This window comes from Semicossyphus pulcher, unplaced genomic scaffold (assembly GCF_022749685.1).
Source record: "Semicossyphus pulcher isolate SPU_LCO1_2020_fin unplaced genomic scaffold, fSemPul1.0.p SCAF_24, whole genome shotgun sequence".
NCBI classification, from domain to species: Eukaryota; Metazoa; Chordata; class Actinopteri; order Labriformes; family Labridae; genus Semicossyphus; species Semicossyphus pulcher.
The window spans coordinates 4,456,527-4,479,143 of record NW_027211698.1 but is presented as its reverse complement, the minus strand read 5'-3'; the positions used below and the strand labels follow the sequence as shown (position 1 = coordinate 4,479,143).

Below are 22,617 nucleotides of genomic sequence, written 5' to 3'. Positions count from 1 at the left end.
ACTTATGATTTTTTTCCACGAATGTCGCCAGACAATGTTACCTCATTAATAACAGACATTTATTTACATGAAAATCTCTTACATGAGTACCTCTTCATGGTCATATTATTGAAAATTCAGTTCATATTAAAGCTATAGCGGCAAACAGATACCTATAATCACATGTCGATCGGGCTCTAGATTCTTCAAAGTCTTTCTAGGCCAGTGAGAAAGGTCAAACGTAGGTTGGGTAATATGATATTGTCTGAGCAAGAATGTTGTCTAATCTAGCAATGAGTGTCAACTGGAAAAAACATACGCCTGGGATAACTGGTCAGCTGCAAGAGCACACAAAACACACAGAGCAAATATTACACCATAAAAACGTAACAAAAGGAAAGTTAATAAACTAAATCAGACAAAGAAAACTTCCCCTAAAGGTGCCCCCCATCTTGGTACAGTCCATCCCCTCCTGTACATCCCTCTCAGATGGAATATTCCAGAGTAATCCCATTGATGTTTTCACATGGTGTCATTCCTTCCCGTTAACCACGCTGTGTGGTGTCAGCCACTAGTAGGGACTGTACCAAACCAGGATTAACCCCTCTGACGACCCCGCTTCTTTTCATGCTGCATGTGTGACTTTGCGTGTGTGTGTGTGTGTGTGTGTGTGTGTGTTTAAGCTTTGTGTTGCTACACGGCATACTTGAGAGCTATCTGACAGTCAAGCTTTGTTGTTAGAAGGCGATAAAAGCAGGCAATAAAACAGTCAGTAGGTGCAGAGGCAATAAAACGGGCTTCGTTTGGCAAAGCAAACAGGAATATGATCGCAACGCCGTCGAAAATCGGTCAGCTGAAGACAAACACTCGCACAGAGCAGCCGAGGGGCGCTTGTTTCTCATCACATTCCAGACAGCACACATGCTCCGCTCCTTTAAGTACGCACAAAATACACTCCACAATCTCTGCTAGTGTGCGTGTGCATTACAGCGCTGATGATGGATCACTTCCTGTTTTACATGCAAATCAAACGCACAAGCAGGAACATGGACTCGAGAAAGATGGAGCCCAAGTATGTAAACAAAAACAACTCATTTAAACATGCAAGAGATTATCCATGCGCCCGTGAACGTGTGTGGGAGTCGGAGCAGGAAATGGCCAGGATGTGCAGAATTCCTAATTTCCCTCGTGGCCTGTTTCTTGTCAGGAAACTCCAGCTGTCCTTCGGTTATCCGTGCCATATATTGGGGACGGGAGGGGGGAGACCTCTGCAGCTGCTTACATGACAGTTTTTTTTCATTTAAATGACATGGTGGCATACTTTTGTCCATTTTGCTACCCTTACACGTTGCTCCATATGGAGCCCTAAAGGGAGAGACGTAGCTAATGGGGGTTTTCCACATGTGGGAATTCTGAGACCAACAGGATTAGGGTTGTCACGATACCAGAATATCAACCGTCGATACAATAGTAGTACGATACTCGTTACTTGTTTTGTTACCATGGCAACAAATATAGAAGCCCTAGAGACAAAAAATGATGTAATTTCCCACCATCACACAGACCAGCTCATTTGACAGACTGTTAACAGTAATTAAAGGCTAAATGAGCAGGATTTTCCATATTAAAATATTCCCTCTTAATCATCACTCATCATCCGTCGTCTGTGTTTCTATTCTTCTTATCATTCCGCCGTGTTTGGGACGTTTCTGGACGTCCATCACTGGGCAGGAGCTCAACCAGCAGTCCGCAGGGTCCTCGGGAGAATCTGTACATCATCTCAGCGATGAGCCTGGAGGTAGTCCCGAACATGTCGCTGTGCCAGAAGAGATTGATAGAAAAGACATCGTGCTAAAGACACCGCCCCTCCATCGATACCCCCGTATCTGCCGGGCTCTAATGTAAAGGGTTGATTGTCATCGCTGTGATGCACGACATCATGGCTGGCTGGAGGCAGACGGAGGAAGAGGAAACGGCTAAAATCAAATAAGCTTCTATTGTGTTTGGCGACGCTCTCTGGAGGTGCTTCCATATGTAAATAAGCGAGAGAGAAATGAGCTGAACTGCAGGACACTTTAACAGCTGTGTTTGAACAGCGATGAGCCTGCGGGTCCTGCAAAATAGTGAAACACATTTGCAGATAGGCGGCACGCAGAAATATGAATATGCTGTTGGTGCAAAGTCGCCGTCGCTGCAAGAAGGAAGCAAAACAATGCACTCAGAAAGAGAAGCTCTGCTGCTGTCATTCTAATGGAATCAGAGCCCCAGCTGCGGATGATGGTGCAGGTTTAAGTGAATTACCACCTGAGGCCCTGCTTTTAAGCTTATGGAGCATGACCTGAGACAGGCACAGTGTGTGTGCGTGCAAATACACTCCTACAAACATCATCGCAAAGCCAAACAACAGCCGTGTCCACCCCCCCTTCCCGATCCTGCACGGTCCCCTCTCTGTTGTCTGAGCATGACCAGCTCTCATCTGTCTCCTGCGGCTGCAGAGGCCTCAGAGGTCCGAGGGTGAAAGGGTAAAGGTCGAAGGCGACTCCCAGTGGCGTCTCGCTTTGCAGCCTCTTTTCGGGTCCCTCGCAAAACACATGCAGCTCAGACGCAAGGGGAGAAGGGAAGATGAAAAGTGGCGCTCTGGGAAAAAGAATCTCTCTGAATGTAAGAGATGCACAGAAAGCATCCGGCGCCGAGGAGGATGAAGAAGAGAAGGAGGAGGAGGAGGACGTGTCTATCTTTAGAATAAGTCGTATCATGTCAGAGAGAGTCGGGAGGATTGGAAAAGGGAGCGGTATGAAGACGGGATGTTGAGTCCCTGTTTTTCTTACATTTTTTACAATTAATTTAAACTATCTTCAGTGATTTTTTTACACTTGTCCAGAAAATATTTTCATCGTCCGGACTCAAAAAAACAAGCCGGAGACAGCCTGTTATTAATATTTCTAAAAAGCTTTTAAATTGGAAAACTTTTAGACTGCGGACGAACTAAACTGCTCACAGTAAACACTGTTTAGGTCAAAGAAAGTAGGCTAATAAATAAGATAAATAACCTTCCCTTGAGGCTGTATTGGTTCAACTACATGTCACATGTTAGGTCACACTCCCTGAATGACTGATGCTGCCTCAGAGCTATTTTCACACCGACTGTGACAAACAAATGTAGCCGCTGTCTGACTTGACGCCGGACGAGGATGGGGAGCAGCTCGTTCTTCCTCTTGGCCTGCACACACTCATCATGCTGCACTTTGTGATGTTTTCTCAGCTGCTTGAACAAGTTAGTTGTGTTGCTTTGCGGCGCAGACGCAGGTTTCATGACCTCTTGCTGATTATTTCTTCTTACCCTAAACGTGAAACACCTCCAAACAAGCGATGACGAGCCGTTTCAGGTTCTCTGGGTCCACAAAAAGAGCCAGAAGAAAAGACAGAGAGGGATCGGGGAAACAGCAGTGTTTGGGTGTGACAGAAAGAAACAGGGAGAGTGCAACATGACATCATAGGTCAGAGTCTGTCTCCATGGTTCGCTCCTTCTTAATTCAGTTTGCATGGTGGGAACAGACTTCTGTTGTTCGTTTGCTTCACACATCTCAATCTGGGACGGACGAGCACAACTTTTACGGTCCAACAGACGAGCTGGAGGAGTAGCACTTGTGTTTATGGGTAGAGCTTTTACCGACAGAGTTGCATTACATCAGTCCACTCTGCACTTTTGATGTGTATTAAGTTACTACAGATGCTCATACATGGCTGCTTATACAAAGTGTTTCTTCAGACACTGCTGTGCAACATCCACACGATTGTTGCCTCGAGTACGCCTCGTCTTCAGACTACTCCAGCGAGACTTTTGGAAACGCTGCTGACCCTGTGTGAGTTTAAAACAATCCCACTAAGTTGCACTTGAACACACCGCAAAGACCAGAGCTGACGGCCAACTAGCATGCACATTCTGCTCCCAATATTTGCCCCAGCACTCTCAAAGCTGCAGTGACAAAGTAAGAGTAGCTGGTGCATGTTCATGTCAATGCAATTTTTATTTGTAAAGCCCAATGTCTAATGGTGTTATCATCCCTGCACGCACATGCCCAGTGCACCTGAGTGGTCATGTGATATGAGATGTGAGGGGTGTTAGTACGAGAAGGATTACTTCAGGAATGGTGCTAAAATATTTGTCTGCTTGGAGATTGTTTTCATTCATGCGGACGAAGCTTAAGAGTGCATCACTTCCTGTGTGCTTTGGCAATGCCGACTTGATATTCTCTTTCTCGTGTGAATGTTTGCTTCCTGTTTGTTCGACCAATTGAATCGATACCACCTGCAAGTACAGGAGAAAGGAGAGCATGCGCGTTCACCGGCGTTTCCAGCACCTGCCTGGCTCCCAGCTGACGCTCAAATGATAAACGGCTCATAAGAAACAAATAAAACCCTTTCATATTTCAGTCGCACAGGAAGCAGGAGGGCTGGGATGTGGAATATGACCTTCGCTGTGTAAACACTATTGTGGCCAGATGCTCCCGCCGCGACGATGGTTGGCTGGATGTTTCCATTAAGGTCTTTGAATTAGACTATTTTTGGACTGAATACTCCACCTGGCAACTTTGTGAGCGTGCTAGTTAATGAAATTTGGCGTCGGTCGTTTGGCTGTCATCATTTCCACATTAGAAAATAAACACACAAACTTCCAAAACCACCATTTTCTCTTGAGAAATATAAACGTCTGACACTTCTCTTCCAAAAATGTACTCAACAGGTCATATAATCCTAACAAAGTCAGCACGTTAGGAAGAAAGATCTAATGGGATTTGGCATAGGGTTTTTAAAATCTCACGAGGCATGAACACATTGCTGTGCCTTAGGATTAATCTGCAAATACAGTCAGGGGGAAGTCTTAAGAGTTTAGTGGGACACAAGCGCTCAAAGTGACAAGAGTCTCCAGGGGCGGATGCAGACAAAGCTCAAACAGAGGTAGCAGCTAAAAAATTTAGCGTGCACGTGGCTGGAAATAGCTGCAAACACATTCATTCAGCAGTCAGGCCCTGCGTCAGTATTTGCCCCAGCGCTCTGACACAGTAAGAGAGGCTGGTGCATGTCCAAGTCAACGCATTTATATTTGTAAAGCCCAAAATCAACGTTAGCATGCATTGCCTTATGTTGCCTGTGCCAGTGTGAAAAAAGACGCACCTGAACACACCGCAAAGACCAGAGCTGTAGCCAACTAGTGCGTACTTTTAGTTCCAGGAACTTCACTTGCAGGAACTAAACGGTTCATGTGGCCCTTAGTTGTCTGCATTTCCACAGCGTTGTAAGGTCCCGGGAAGATTATGCAAATCAGGCCAATGACGTATGAAGAAGCAATTAAAGTAACTGCACTACACCGGCAGTCCAGTAGGTGGCGGTAAGAAGAAGATGAAGGCTGTAAAAGGCGACGAACGGGCCGGGATCATCATTTGTGTGACACTACAGTTAGCCTGTTAGCATGGAGGAGATCCAACATGTGCTGCTTTTGATCGTAGGCTTTAAAAGGATTCATTGAATCAACACTGGAAAGGAGGCGAGCGCTCGTAGAAAGTGGATTCGAAATGACTGAAACAATCTCAAAGCACGGTGATAACAGCGAGCTTGCAGCTGCTGTCTTTTAAACATGGCGGGTGAAATAAAACGCGGCGGGTACTCGACCAATCAGAAGCGATCAGCACTGCAGACCCGGCCCTGAAAGTTACCGGACCTTTGGAAAGTACTACCCCCTGAGCAGGGACCAGAACTAAATTTAGACTCTGGTTCCTGCTGACGAAAAGCACCTTTAGACACTTTGCTAACAAAGCTGCTTCTAACTGAGAACACGTCTGATTAAAGGCTGCAAAAGGCTCGGGTGCTGGCAGCACTCGGGGCTTTGCTTGTGGAAGGAGAAAGGCATAGTCGCTTGGCTTGCTTGCTTTCCTGGCTGCCGTTTCTTGTCTCGGGCCCTGATTTGCTCATCCAAGGAGTAAATTTTGGTGATGCCTTTCATAGACGGACTCTTGATTTGACTTCCTCCATCGCCCGAAACCCTGCAGACGAGGGCAGACTAGAGCCAACGGTGCACGTTATATCTGTGCACAATCCATGAAGGAAAGGTCTTTACTACAGCTCGATACGGCCACCATAGCTGGACTAAGTGAATTTGTCCTCTTTCCTCTCAAAAATGTTCAGTATTTTCAGTATAACATGCTCGAAGTTTTAAATAATGAAAGTATGAAACTGACCATCTGCTGCACTAAAATACATTAAACACCTCCTCTCTCCTCCTGACCTCCTTTCTCTCTCTCCAATGTCATCCCATCATCTGGCCCGTCAGACAGTGAATCACCTCTTACACATACATGTGTCTGATTGTCATCACAGCCTTCACGGCCTATAAACTCAACCATAAAACACACACAGGCAGCAATGACAAGTGTCGAGAGATGATAATGACATCCTGTGTCACGGCGAGGCCGCGTAAAGCCACAAGCTCGGCCTATGGTCTTTTATGTGGCGAGACAAAGAAAGGCGTCTGTCAGGAGCGAAGAAAGCATTTATAGCCGCTCTGAAATGTTTAATTTCGCTGCGTTTGAGACATAAAACAGTCTCATTGCTAATGTGCGAACATGTCATGCAGGTTATTTCCAGCGTCATGTTTTCATGCAGCTTGTGGTTATTTGCTCATTTCCGCCCCATCCCTTCTTTCTTTCCGCTGCCATGCCCTTCTTTCCAGGTCGACTCCCTTCATTTACAAATGAAACGAGAGAGACCAGAAACAGACGTCAGTTAAAAGTGGAAAGAGGAAACTGACGAGTAGCTGTAGCAACAAGTAAAAGAACTCTTTGAACAAGCGAGCAGCTCAAAGTCCGACTGGGTGTGTGGGTGGCTTCTCAACCTCAGCTGACCTGTAGTGGCCGCCGACTTCTGGCAGTAGAAATTACATAATGCTCTGCATGTTTGTTTCCTCCATGAATGGGAAATGTAGGGTGGATGCAGCTTTAAAGGTTAAAGACGTAAGCCTGCGTCAGTGGCTGCTGTCTTATGGATTTCAGATTTGCCCGAGCTAAAAAGTTAGTTACCTCTAAATGTCCTCTATAAACTTTACCGTAGAAGAAAAATACACCACAGAACTGCCGGATCATTTTTGTTTACCAGTGTTGCAACCTGCAAAATATTCATCCATAACAAAGTTAAAAGAAGCCAAAATAACTGCACGGAGATGCAGATTCATTAAATGAAAAATTCAGATTTTGTCAGGTCTGCACGCAAGACAACGAGCAAATAAGTTTTAATTGCTTGTTTTTTGAATGGAGTTTGGTGACAGTTTCTGACACTGTTTCTCAGGGCTTTTGCAAAACAGCAACACAAAAATTTGCATGTTTGCATTGACGTGTATTAGCCTGAACAGTCCTTAACACCACTGAATGATAGAAGAGCTCCATATTAGCAGCTAAAAAGCAGAAGAATACAGTGGTTTGCATTAATGTGCTTTTTGCTAATAAAGTCGATATTCATTATTTTGTTTTCTTCACAGCTAATGAAGCAATGAGTTCATTTAAGTCACTGTAAATGAAACCAACCCCATCCATCCATTGCAGCAGTGTGAATTTCATCAATGCAAATTATGGCGATAAACAACCTTTTTTCCACAATAAAGACGAAACGTTGACGAGCTAAAAATAGACCTTAGATCTTAAATTCTGAAAACACGCATGTCTTCGTTAAAGGTATAATAAGTAGGATTCTTTCCTTGCACTTTGTCAACAACACATGTAAAACTGGGCCCCTCCTCCTGGGCTTGTCGTCACCAGAAGCTCACTCTCACCCTCTCGTGCGAGAACACGCCCACCCCGCCGAGCTACCACCGACAGCATCACGTTTACCTCTGTGCTAGCATGCTAACCGCCAGTTAGCTTGTCCTATCTGGCTTGGGGCACCTGCCTGTCAAAAACAGAAAGAAGGCCAACTCTGCATGGCTCTTTCACAATGTTTTATTTTTCTAGGAAAATCCGACTTATTAAACATTATACACAGGAGACGAGACAAGACTCAAGTATGCGTCTACTCTGTCAAAATACAAGCAATGCCTTCCTGTAACTGGTGTGTGCAGATCCCCCTGAATCCGACCCAGCCATACAGGTGAGGATGTCCCAAAGCGGCAGCTTGACAACAACATGACGTCATCCACACAAAACAACAGATGGACACACCTTATTTTTAACGCAATGCACTGTAGTAACGGGAAACGCCCTGAGAGAGGGAGAGACGCAAATTAGGTGGGAGAGTCGAGGCTAGATTATCCAAGGTGAGGAATCCTGCAATGTTGCTTTACAGACTCCAACACCTGGTACGACCTGGCGCCTTGATACCAATGTCTGATACCTGTATTAAGCTGATTGCTTTAGTTTAAAGAGACTAAAATGTGACTTTGTATTGACAAAAACTGGACTCAAATGTGTTATGCTCGCACCAACGGGCAATTTTAGAGCAGGAGGGAACCCACACATGCATGGGGAGAACATGTAAACTAATTACTGCAGCAAGAAGCTTCAGAAACAACTTTACTATGTTCTGCAGGGCTACAATCCGAACATGGTGTTGCTGGAGTCAATTCAAGTATTTTTCAGTATTTCATCATGTCTTGGGTCTAAGTATAAAAAAACACAGCCCTCCCACTAGTCTTACTCTTGTCCTACTGGATTCAAAAACAAAACATGGACACAGCTTAACACACATCACATAAAAGAGACGGATTGATGGGGGAAGACCGATGAGATGGGCAACAGGCCAGCGAGGAAGCGGATGGTAGGAGTGATTGATAGCTGCAATAATGGAGGTAGGGGGCCGGCTATTAGGTCGTGAAATAAAGGGGAGGACCTGATGGCCATTACAACAGCTACAGTGTCATTAGTCAAGTGCGACCAACAGCCTGCAAACAGAGCAGCAACTCGCACACATACGAGCTCAGCGAAGCACAGCGTGACACAGCGAGCTGCTCCGGCGCATACAGCCAATTAGGAAGGAGGGGCAGAAAAAGAGACGGGGGGACAGAGAGGGGAGAAAGATGAGGAGGATGTCGGAGGCGGACAGATGGAGAGGGAGAAACTGAGAGGGGGGGAGCGTGGAAATGCACGGTCACTGGTGGGCGGGAGGTGTGAGGGCTCAGATGCTCGCTGATATCAGGGAGACCACGCACATGTCTGCGTTGACTTAGACTGACATGTAGCAAACACAAGGCTTCAGTGTGCGCTGGGGCTGGATCCTCAGCTATAACTGACATATTGATGTGATGTTTCCACATCCTCCCTGCAGGGCGTCCATCTGCTTCTTCATACGACCACAGAGCACACAGCTGATGCATACGTTTCCAATGCATCATCTTAGGCTGCGTTCAGACCATAAACAGGATCATTTGTGTTTCTCTTTCACGCTGGTTGAACACGATTCATGCATGTTTACCCTTGCAGAAACATCCAAAAACAAGCGTCTTCTAGTCTGGGTTTAAGCATCATCTAGAGGTGCAGAAAGCTCTGTTAATTCAGCCTTCTCCAAAACCAGTGTGGATTAACTACTTGAGGCCAGATTGATGAGCTGTTAGCTCGGATCAGCACCAGGATTCCTCTGATGGACACCAACTACCGGCGTTCTGTTTCAGCTGTGGAGCGGCTGTCAATCTGTTTCAGCTGAGTGGCAGTTTTGCTGTATCTAGCAAGTCACACGTCAGCTTGAATCTGGATTACTACAGCGGCATGAACCCAAAATAAAAATACTTTTCTGTTTATTTTAAAGCAAAAAACAGTTTGCTGAAATTACAACATCGTGATGCAGATTTGTTAAAAGTAAGAATGCATGCTTTGTCGGGTTTGTCTGCAGGATTGTAAGCATACAACCTTTAAAATGCTTGTTTTGTAAATGGGGTTTGGTGGAAGATATATGATGCAAAATCAGGAGTATTGCAATGCTTGGATCGAATTTAATTAGCACAGATTCACATCTTTGCATTGACTTTGAATGATGCACCAAAGAATTCACTTCCCTTTTGGTCTGAACACACCTTTATGTTAATGCAAGACAGAAAGCCGAAAACAGCACACTCCAATATAAAAGCAGGATTAAAAAGTTGCACATAAGTCTGTGCTCCTTTTCTTATTTGTGTCTCTCTCCTTGTTTCTGACAGCCGTCCTCCCTCTCTCTCTCGCTCTCTCTCCCTTGCACACAAACACAGCGAGGATGTGTCAGCTTCCCTGCAGGGCATCAGTCCAAATGTGAAATCAATAGTCTTGTCCCTGCCCTCAGGAGATCGGGTTACATCCACATATATACGAGGGGCTCAGGTGGTCTGCTGCAGTGGGTTTACGCACACACACACACACACACACTCGGTTTTAAAACATGATGCAGCACTGCAGCAGCAGACTGCTGAGAAGAAGCCAGACATTAAAAACAGGCACTGGTTCAGAAGACGAGGCTCACCGCTGAGGTACAAAGAGCTGCAATGCTGTGAAGTTAATCCACAACTGACGCTGTTTTTCTGAGTAAGTGAGCTTAACAGCTAAGTAAGGCTTATCAGGTATGAATCTATAGCCCTACAACATTAACAACCAGCTGCGTCTTTTCAACGCCACCAAACTCCATTAACAAAAACAGTAATTTAACACTGCATAATACAGAAGTTGCTGGTCTACGTCTGCCTGGATCAGATAGTTCCGTTGTGTTATTGTGCTCTATTCCTCTTGCTTGAAAATTTTAAGCATGCCATAGTCGCGTCTAAAATGCACATAACCCTCTCATCCTTTGTTTTCATCTACCCTGCATAAATGAAAACATTACGCTGCCAACAGAGTGAATGTTTCATCATCGTGTAGCTGCTCGGTCTTGCAGAACAGAAGGTTTACATCTGCCACCTGTTAGGGAATACAAAGCACAGTGGGTGCAACATATTGCACGGGCAACACATGCACAAACACACACACAACATTCTTAACGCAACAAGCCGAGCGTGTGCAACGCGTGGTACATAAAGGCAACGTTAAATGCCCAAAGCAGCTGGGAATGTCTTTTACTCTTAGCGTACTACGTTTCCCATCTGCCCTCTTGCTCAGTGCTTCACCCATGCAGCTGGCCCCTGATTGGCTGCTGCTGAAAGGCTTCTTCTTATCTCAATTCGGAGCAACTGTCCAAGGGTGTGTTTGTGCGTCTCATCCCCCAAAAATGTGCCAGTCTGTTTCCTGCCGCACGGCAACCTCCTCCGGCATTCCTCCCGTGCCATCCCTTCCGAATTGGAATACACACACACACATAAGTATTTTCTTCCATGCACCCAAAGGTCTTTGTACATCTTTGGAAACAGCTGAGGGAAATCATCTCAAGGACAGTCTCCTTTAAGAATGCCAGTGACATCGGAAATCTCAGCGCAATGACGCGTTAACCCTGCATGTTTTATGTTGAACACAATTGACAGCTGAGTGTCAAATTTAGTAAGCATCTACATGCCACACATGGCACTGACACACACACACAGTCACGCAGCTATTAACCTCTCTGACACATCAGCATCACTACTTCCTGGAACAGTTCACAGGAAGTGGGCTTCCTCCTCTCGGCCTCGGGCATGATACCCGCTGGAGTCCTGGTTTTAAAATCAAGCTTCTTCCTTCCATCGTCACTGCCGGTCTTTGAAGGCAACACAGGCTTAAAGATGAAAGTAATAAAGGAGGCGCCTTGGTTTTTCCTGCCTGCTTTGGTGTTGTCTTGATATTTTTTATTTAAAATCCTTGACAATCTGAGGTCTAACAGTACATTCACTCCCAATCACTGTCATGCCTACGTGAAAGGGCATATAAGGGCTACAACGGCCTGAGAATCAACCAGACCCTCGCATTTTGTCCTTCAAATCTGCATGTTTGTTTTTCAGCTGCATCATTGTTACGTCAAGCTGTAAATCGAAGTGTTTCTCAGACACACACAGGATGTCAGGAGGGGCTGCACGCTGAGCTGCTGCCAACTTGTTTGCAGGCGCTCAGTTTGTTTTTAGATAACGATTCCTTTCGGTTCATCTTTTACGAGGCTTTTACCAGAAGCCGAAGGAGGTCTCCTCCTCTCCAGACAGATGCTGTACTGAATATCGAATAAGCAGTTAAAGGTTAAAAAAGTGTGTTTATCAGGGATGGGCATTTCAAGCAAAAATACTATTCTATATTCACTGAGAACTATTTGACCATTAACAGAAGATCATCCCGTGCATGCAAACACGTGCAGACATAAAGAGACTTACTTTTTCACTACTGCGTTGGCTTTAATTCGCTCTCTACGGACAGTGCATAGCTGTTGTAGACTTATGATGTGCTAGCTTTACTGTTCAAACTTTGCACTTGCACCTGATTTTATTTATTTTTTGAAGAAGTCCCACACAGAACTCTGACAGCTGCAGAAGTCTCTGCATTTTTCTCCGTTTCCGAATCTCACAGCGTCACACTCCTTTTACCGCCACCTGGCACTCATGCTTTCTTCTTCTTCTGTTATTTAATGGCGGTTAGCAAAAACACTTTCACCACATTACAACCAGGCGACGGTAAATAAAACGGAAAAATATATTTTTAAGAGATACATGATCCATCCCTATCCTTTTCGTGTTCATGTTTTACGAGGATTCAACTGGAAGCCGAATTACCCACAGAGGTGTCCTCCTCTCCAAAACAGACAGACATGTGAAATAAAACCGGTTAAATCACCAAATAAGCAGCTTAAGGTTACAAGTCAGTGTTTTTCCCATGCTCTTTGGTAGAACTTCAGGAGGCTGCAAGCCGAGCTGCGGCTAAGTTTGAGTTCCTGAAACAGTTACATGATTGCAACTAGATCAACGGTAAGATGATCCAAATTAGACAGGTGCAGCCCTACTAGGTATGACTTAGTAACAAGCAATAGATTTTTCCATTACTCCTTGGAAACGAGTACACACAGCCTGACAGCTTCCACAGCATTTGAATTAACTCATTTTCCTAAACAAAAACAAAGTCGATATCACGATGCAGCCAGCGAGACTTTTATCTGCTCATTCGTCTCATTTTCTCTTCCGTTCTTACGGCTGCTGCTTTATCATCTGTGTCTTCTTGTGTTGTTCAGCCCTGGAGCAGTTACGTAACTCCCTGTAGCCTTTGTGATTCGCTTCTTTCATTTTTCTCACATGCAGGTTGAGAATAAAGTTCACGGCATTGAATGTGACTCACTTTTCTTGTACAACCATTGTCTGGCAGCCAAAAAAAGAGCTCTAAAAGTAGATATGGTTGCAGGAAATCAATCTGAAAATCAGGAAATTGGGGGATTACTTGCTCGTTGGAAAGGTTGCATCCTCTCCCTTGAGTCAAAACAAGTGGGAACACAGATTCTGGGTTGCTGTAATAGTGAGAAAATGAAGGCTGTACAGTAAGTAGCGCCTCTTTGCTGCAGACCACAGCCACAGTTCAGCCTCACATGTTTCTACTTTGCAGAAATTATCTCCTTCGGCGAGGAAGGCTCGCTCCTCAGAGGCTTCACTCCTCTTTCATTTGCCTTTGATTTACAAGCCCCTCTGACGGAGGCTTTTCACGGGGGGTGAAGCTTCCTTCTGTACGCTCCACCAGCGCGGGATTTACCTCTTTTTTACCAACAACAAACACATTGATCCGCACTGTCAACCGGGGATTCCACCCTCTGAAAAATGACGACACATGAGAGGCGTTTGAGCACATGACGCCTCAGACTCGCATGCAATAAAACCGGCATCCGAGACCACCGTAAATAGACCTTCTCAGGCAAGCAGCTTACATGTCAACACGACGATCTCTGCGGCTTTTGTGCAAAGTTTTCTGAAGCTTACTGGCAGCAGTTCTTCCTTTTACGTCTGCTCAGTATTTATCACCGCAGAAAGTAGCAGTGGCACCATTTACTCACACACTTTACAGGAAGTCTTACCTCTGAAGTGGCTTTCCCTTCTTCCTCCGGAGGTTAAAGGTCAGACGAAACCACCGCTTAACTCTGAGGCTTTTATCCCCTGGAAAACAGAAAAAAAAGGCAGAAAGCAACCTCAGTTTTCGTCACTTCATTAAAAAGTCTGTGAAATACAAAACTTTTGGATCTCTCGCTCCGACTCGAGGAGAACTTGGAGGCTTGGCAGGCTGGAGGAGAGCAGAGCGATTTCACTGTCACAAGAATGCAGAGGATTAACGACGGAGGGTGCTCGAGCGAGCGACTTAACTAAGTACAGACAAAAATGACACGTAGAGGCAGAAAGACACTTATCGCAAAGCTCTGAAAGCAATCAAACGCGGTTCTCCTCTCATTATAAAGTCGCTTCATCATTACAGCGAGATTAAGGATGTGACGTGAGAGCTGCGGAGGCCTTCAAAGACTCAAACACGGGACACTGATTTCAGCAGGGGTGAAAATTACAAGTTCCATTTCTGTTTAATATCATATTGATTGTGGGAGAACAATACAATATTTGCTGGTATCAAATGTCTGCCACAATACAATATAAGATGATATAAGCCTATTTATATCTGCTCACAAAAAGCATCTAAAATATCATCTAAAAATGTAACTACTGACCTCTTCCAGGCGTTAAAATGTAAAATATTACATTTATTTTGATAAAAAGCAAAATAATAAACCTTCTGTCGTTCACTTTAAAGTATCTACCTGGTGAGAAGCTGCGTTTAGACGGAAAAGATGACACGAATGAATGACCCAATATCGATTAATTAATCCCGAGGCCGATCTTTAAAAATATGTGAAACGTGTCTGATCATTCATGTTTCTGAGCGCCCCTGAATGCAGCACGACTCAGCGCATCCCCCAGAAACAGGGCAGTGAGGGAGACATGCCTGGACTTGTTTACTGCAGCTACTACGGAGAATACTTTTTATTGTGCCTGCGTCCATGAATATTTAAGTTAGTTTTGCACTGATGTTTATGTTACTCTCTGTTGGCATCTGCTGTGGCCGCGAGTGTATTTTCGGCATGCTGCTATATAATATGCCTTTTCCCATAACGCTTGGTCTCGTGTGGTTTTGTTCTTTGCGCTATGAGATCTCGTGGCCAAATCTCGCGCAAAAGGCTAAAAATCTGAAACTGGGGGAAAAAAAGTCCGCCATTGTTATTGACAAAGTTGATATCGGAGTACCCACCCCTTCTTGATTTTAATTGGTCGTGAGGGAGAAGTGACATTGATGATGCACAGCACCTGAGAGCGCTGTGAGCGCAGCGACAAAAAAAACTGCTGACTCTGAGGGCGTTTCTACGCTAAGGGCAAAAATGCCGTTAGTGGACACAGGCCTTCAGCTAATCTTTGAGCTGGCATTACATTGACCTTTTCTAATATGATTGTGCACAGACTTTGCACACTAATATGACTACACAAAGGTACTCAGAAGGCTTCTTTCCTAGACAAGCAACTCCATCAAAGATTATTCTACACTACTATACATTGTTAACCCACATAGGTGTGGACCACCGTCTGCTCAGCTGTGATGCTCTGCTATGAGGGGTTTTAATCACAGTATGTAAGGCTGAACATATTAACATTCACCATGTAAAAAGCTTAAATTGTTTCAGATTTAGAAAGACTTTGTGCATGAAAATGCAGTAATTATAACAACAGGATTTTCTGGTTTTGTTACACTCCCGTTTTTTCCTCCGTCAGCAGACTCCAGCAGTGATTATAGTGTCTTTAAAGCCCTACATGTGCTGCGTTGAGTCTGAGCGTGCTCTGTTGTCCAAACTACGTGATTAAACCATTTCTAATGACCCCAAGCATCGACTTCCGCTTTATACGTTTACATATTTGCACAAACCGGAAAACACATACCCTTATATAACAGTATATCTGTGGTATGCCTGATAATATCGTTCAGCTGATATCAGTCTGCCTCTCAACCAACCTCAGCTGATTTAATACGCATGGTGGCCGCAACAGACTGATAATGTCACGACATGAGTCAGAGCAGAAACTCTTGTCAAAACTCTAACCTGTGTATCGCCTGTGACTCAACGCTGACCTGCATTAAACATTTCGACGAATCATTAACTCATCCACAACAGTGCTGACTCACAGCAGCCGAACGTTGCTCTATCTAACCCGATCTGCACGCTGAGTCACAGTCTGGTAATAAAATATAATTAGGGCATGTCAAACAGCATGTTGGTTGTAGGTTACAACATGCTGAGCTGGCCGGGAAATATCAAAGCTATGATTTGGTCGTGGTGTGTGTTTATTTTGTGTGTGAGTGTGCCGGGTAGGCAGCTGATGTTATGGCTAACTACGAGGACGGTATTCCCGCTGGCCTCAGCTGTTCCTGCGTTTTTCTACACACCAACTGTTGTTCAGCCTCAGCATGTGGCCCTTCTCTTGGTCAAAGTGTGTGTGTTTTCACAGCAAACAGACTCCTTGTAGCAGGGAGAGTGTGTCAGGAGGAGTATGACTTTATGTGTCATGCATATATCCGAGCCAAAAGCACACAATTGCCTCCTCCGATTACAGGTCACCTCCCCCCTCCTGGTCACTCCCTCTCTCTCTCTGGTGTAATTTGCACACAGTTAACGTGTGATATCACTCCGTCAACACAAGGCCATTTAACAGGTGTGGCAGTGACACATGGATCCGTGCAGCTGCAGGGGACACAGTTGCTGCAGTCACAACAGCAACAGTGCCGCCCCGCCTGCAGGCAGCTGGTCTAATGTTGAAAACAAAGGCAGCTCAAGCAAAGACAAACAACTTATGAGCAACCGTTGTGCTTATGTTGTCGTTTTTGCAGCACCATTACATTATGAGCAAACATTGTGGTGTTGTCGATTTTAACATAATCTTAGGGCGAGACAGGCTGTAACGGCGGCAATGTATATCCACTTAAAGTTCTTGTTTCTGCCACTGACAGGCTCAGATTGATATTTTAAGTGCCTGCCAACTTTACACAAATGATTGCTACAGAAATAGACCTTTTTGTAAAGGTAAGACCCTTATTTATCAACCAGAAGCAGCTTTTACGTTGCTCTCTTCAAAAACACCAGACCCCATTAAAAAAACTGGTGATTTAAGCTTGCAGAACAATGGAGTTTGCTGGTCTACCACTGCCTCTACTGGTTAGATTGTTTGTGTTGTTGTGTGTTACACAAACATTGTGTTAAATCTGAACTTAGCGTTTAACAGACTAAAGACAAACAATAGTACAAACAAACAAGAGAATCAAGGCAGAGGTAGAACAGCAGCTCTTGTGTTCTGCGAGGTAAAATTGCTGTTTTTCCAATGGAGTCTGGTGGCCTTGAGGAGACCGATTTAACGACTGTTTCTGCTTAAAGAAAGGATTTCTGCAACAATCGTTTCTGTAATGTAAAGCCATTTCATCGTTCTCTTCAAACCAACCAAACTCCATTTACAAAAGTAGTGATTTTACCTCTCAAAACATGGGAGTTGCTGTTCTACTGCTGTCTCATTTTATTTAATCCCTTGCGTTATTGATGGACTTTAGTGTCATCTTAAATGGTAAACTTAAATCCAACACAGCCCAAAAACACTAACAAACTAACCAGTTGAGGCAGAGGTTGATAAGATTCTTCCATGTTCTGCATGCTAAAATAGCTGTTTTTGTCAATGGAGTCTGGTGGATTTGTGAAGAACGATTCAACAGCTGTTTTTGCTTTTAAAAAGCGTCTTATTCTCTAACAAAAACGCATGGGATTCTAGATGCAGGGATATTAAGACACTTTGAATGGCAATCTGAGCCTGTCCCCATTGCACCTGTAGTTTATTCAAAACTCAATAATATGTAAAAACAGGGCCTGGGAGTTAAAATACCCAAATTTCCCTACACAGAGCAGCATGCACTGGAAACAGTAGCTTTTTCATGTATGCTGGATTGACCCCTTTGGCACTATAAAAACGCACACTACCCTGTAAAGGTAGATGGTGGCTGCCTCTACAAAAGTTAGATCACAGACTTTTCATGTGGCCTACTTCGGTGCCCCACTTCAACAACAGGCCGAGGGGAAACACAGGCTCCTGTGTGGTGGACACAGGTGTGTCCTTGTCCACCCACACGTCCCCCATTAACAGCAATCCTTCGGGGCAGCTCATTTCCTGTCGGGGCAGGAAGTGGGAAGGAGGGCAGGGCACTGGGCGAGCAGGGGTGATGATGATGTCACAGCAGGAAAAGAAAGACGGGATTGTTGAAGGGGAAGTACGGCGAATGAGTAAGCAGGGCTAAATGAGAAATACATCCGTACAGTGCGTGTTGGTACTGTAACATCCCAAGATTTCTAACCTCTGCTAATCAGACACAGAATTTAGCGTGATAGACTCACCCTCTATATAAAGACACATACTGTAATATGGGTTTTACACGACCACAGGACAGACTGGTCCCAAACTGACTTCAAACAGGGGCACAGATGACACATGAGCCAATACACAGCGTCTTTGTTACTCACGATGACACACCACATTAATTGGCCGGATCAGTTTACACTTACGTCCCTTAGGCACTTCTGTCTGCCCCCTTCAAAGAGCAGATACCCCTACAGCAGAGTTATGCTATTCATTCACAGCGACAAGAGTAGCACCATTATACCAGAAACATATAATCTTGTGCAACCTTTCCATCCTTTTTATACTGGAACACAATAAACAGAGCATCATAAAGAGACTTTTCGAGGGCTTCTCATGAATGGGTCATACAAACTATGAACTCAGCTCCTTGACCAGTACAGTAGGCTACTACGGTTTATGCAGCAGGCTTCTTTCCGTTCACTCTGAGACAAGCATTTGAAATCATCAATTTAAAGTATTAATTCTACAGGTTAAGAAAGCCTGCACATGACCCAAAGACAAATACCTGTTGCAGAAAGGACAAAAAATTAGATTTTATGGATTTTTTCAGAGAAACTTGGCTGCAAAACTTTCACAAGTCTTGCAGGGATGAAGGTTCCTTACGTAGTTACCGTGTAAAAACATACATTTTACATACACTAATATAAAGACAGCTTAAGGGCCGCCGTTTCCTATTTTAATAAAACCAATCCTCAGTGCAAAGACGCCCTTAGCGTCAGCTGTTTTTTGTCCTTGTCCTTTGTTCAACTTTTGGAACACAGCCGCGCTCGTCAATACCACCTCTCCCTCACCGACCAATCAAAATAAAGAAGGGGCGGGACTTCAGATATCAACTTTGTCAACAACAGTGGCGGACGAGAAGATTTCGAGGGTACAATTTCCAGGTGTAGAGCTGCCGCTAACGCCAGGACACGATTCTTTTCTACTGTTTTTTTATTTTCTTTGTGTAAACAAACAAGTAAAACAGACTTAGGGTCGGATCAGACAGAACGCGTTTTAGCAGCTGGGGGCGGCTTTTTTGTTGTTGTTGTCAATGAGAGGGAAGCTTTTTGCGTGCTGCTTTTGAGTTGCAGAGTGCCTTGCGTTTTTCCGCTCTGAGCGCCTCAAGTTGAAAAAACTTGAACCCAAAGCGGAAAAGTGCCCGACGTCATGGGGGTAATTTCTCATAGTCCAATCAGGGACTACTGAGGGAAGTGCTGGTGAGAAGCACTCTGAAGCTAGTGGACACAGGCTGTAAATCCTCAATTATTTGCATGATACTGTTGTTGATTATCATAAAACATAGCATATGTTTTAAGCACTGAACTGAGATAACTGCCAAATAAAGTTTGGGGTTACTTGGCTATTGGCTATCAGATTTTACCTCTACATGAAAATTGACTTTCCTTAGCTGCTTTTTATATTTACTCCACTAATCAACAAGTACAGCCTTTAAAAAAACAACAAAAACAAAGTTGAATTGCATCTGTAACTATAATCCTGCAGGGTAGTGGGAAGGATTTAAATGCATGAAGTGTTAAAACTTGCGTTATTTCTGTTGGCTCATTATTATGAAGACAAAACATCAGCAAAAAATGTGATAACTGCAGCTTTATCAACAATATTACTGTTACTGAGCAACCAAATCTGTTAGCTGCAGGCTGATCGATGTACAAACAGAACTAAAGTTCAAGGATCTGATTTGCCAAGGTCTTAATTTGAAGACGTTCTGGAGACAGCAGGTTTCTGTGTGAAACGACACACAGTTTAAGATTATAATGACAACCATCTGACAGACAGAGAGGCACGTCTGCTCTTAAAGACACCCGCACAGGACAGAACAAACACCGTGTCGGAGTGACGCAACAGAGAGCACAGATTCATGATTAAAGACACGTTCCTCTCACGCTTGTGTTGCATAACATGATAGCATCTGGAAATGTCATGTTAGACTTTGTAAAGCTATAAGGAGGTGGTGACCTCTAATTCACAACAAAAAATAGGACAACTTCCTAGTTCACCAATAATCTGTGTAAGGAAGGCAGGACTGAGGGAGACTGATCGATCAGAAACAGCATCTTAATCTGCTTCCAGGACAAGATAACTGACCCTGAGCTTCTGTAAGGGCTTCGAGGTGAACCATCAGTCAGCTGATTGATGGGTAGTTACAAAACCGATCCTCTCTGGTGAGGTGCATTAGTATTGATCAGTGTCTAGCTTTTAAATCAAGTGTAGTGCAACTTATAGAAGGGACTGCTTCCATCATGGCGGAGCAGACTCAATGACCTCTTCAGTGGCTCAAAACTGAATCACTTCATTGTTGTCAATGTCAGATTTCAAGTCTGCAAGGCTACCGTAACATCCATGTCATCCATGAATCATAACGGACACTGACATGGTCTTTAGGGGAGCATCTGTGGTGGACACTTTTTTCTTATGGACTTCAGAAGGATCATGCATTTAATGAACTTAATAAAAACTCTACTCACAGCCTTTACTATACAGTGCAGACAGTGCAACTCTTCTCACAAGAGTTTGGCAAAGCAGTTTCTTGGGAAAAGGTCTTTTGCTGGAAGGAATGTGATGATATGTTATTTCTCTACCTCTGGCTGCTGTCAACAGAAGGCAACCAGATTAGCTCATCTTTAATGTAATGGTTCGCTGCTGTGTATGAATAAAGCACCTGTGTAACCACAATGAAACTAGTTGTTTAGTTAGCTTGTTAGCAGCTTCAAGCTAGCCTCTTTTGGTTCTGAGTGACTGAAGCTTGGGGGGGCATTCTCCTTGGTAGTAACACATTCTGAATCTGAACTAGTGGCTTGCTTCTTGCGTGCACTCTTAAAAGTTCCATCCATCCATTTTCCTCCACTTATCCGGGGTCGGATAGGCGGCGGTGGCAGCAGGCTAAGCAAGTTAGCCCAGACATCCCTCTCCCTTGCAACGTTTTCCAGCTCCTCCTCAGGGATCCCGAGGCGTTCCCAGGTCAGGTGGGATATGCCAGATGCCCGAACCACCTCGACTAGCTCTTTTCAAGCTAAAACTTAAAGGAACTTTGATTAATTTAATTCCAATATGGATTCTTAATTTTATTCAGCCTACTTAAAATCTACTGACACCTAAGGGCTTCTTGGTCACATGACAAGTGTGTCTCTGCACAAAACAACCAGCTCTCTCTACAGTATGAGCTTTCCCCTGTGGTGTCGGTGATGTTGAACTGACCTTCCACCATCACTTACAGACTACTTTTCCCATCCCCACTCGCACGGACGGCCAAGTCTGGTTGTGATTACAAGAAGCTGATCTCCTCTCCTCAGTGGGATTCTCCACAGTCCCTGCAGCGAGCGCTCGGCTCTGGAAAAACCACACATGGTGGGAATTATGGAATAATGCTGCGTCAGGAATTTTCCCACGATGGCCAGCGGGACCTCCATCAGACCCCACCGGCTGGCTTGGTGGGGTTTATGGGTAATGTAACACACACATACAGAGTTACATGATTAAATGCCTCTCATGTTAGTCCACATTTGAACCTGTTCCCCTTGTGCTGGATCATAATGGTTCTTTGTTTCAGAACATTTCAACAAGCGTCGATTGGTTTCATATATCTGCATCTTGAGCACAGCTTCCTCACAGATGGTCAGTTTCTTGTTTTTAGCACTGACAGGCTCGTATTATTATTTAAAATGTTGGACAACATTACAGAGAGGAGGATTGTTGCAAAAACCGACCCTTTTGATAAGGAAAAGGTCGTTTCTTTAACCAGAAACAGCCTTTACAACGCTCTATTTGAGGCTACCAGACTCCATTGAAAAAAACTGCTATTTAAGCTTGCAGAACACAGCAGAAAACAGCAGAATCTGGTGTTCTGCTGCCTCAAGCGGTAAGTTTTTTAGTGTTATTGTGTTTTGTTGGATTTAAGTTTAGCATTTAAAAAAGACACCAAATCCAACAATAACACAGGGGATCAAAAAAATTCGAGACAGCAGTAAAATAGCAACTCCCATGTTTTGAGAGGTAAAATCCCTGCTTCTGTAAATGGGGTCTGGTTGGTTTGAAAAGAACGATGAAATAGCTGTACAACATTACAGAAATCAGAAATGATTGTTGCAGAAATCAACCCTTTTCTTAAGGTAAGCAGATACAGCCGTTACATCGGTATCTTCACAGCCACCAGACTCCATTGACAAAAACAGCCATTTTAGCTTGCAGAACACGGGAGAATCAGGTCAACTGCTCCCCCACCAGTTAGTTTGTTAGTATTATTGGGTTTTGTTGGAAACAGTATACCATTTTAAAAAAACACCAAA

The 22,617-nt window shown here is 44.3% G+C and overlaps 1 protein-coding gene across 1 annotated transcript in view; it reads right to left on the bottom strand.

Annotated features, from left to right (window-relative positions):
- Positions 1-22,617, bottom strand: part of raph1b (Ras association (RalGDS/AF-6) and pleckstrin homology domains 1b) — a 54,889-nt gene that overhangs the window by 20,234 nt on the left and 12,038 nt on the right. Inside the window, exon 2 of the mRNA XM_069675221.1 lies at positions 13,924-14,002. The gene's annotated coding sequence lies outside the window, so the exon portion shown is untranslated. The remainder of the gene's footprint in view (positions 1-13,923; positions 14,003-22,617) is intronic.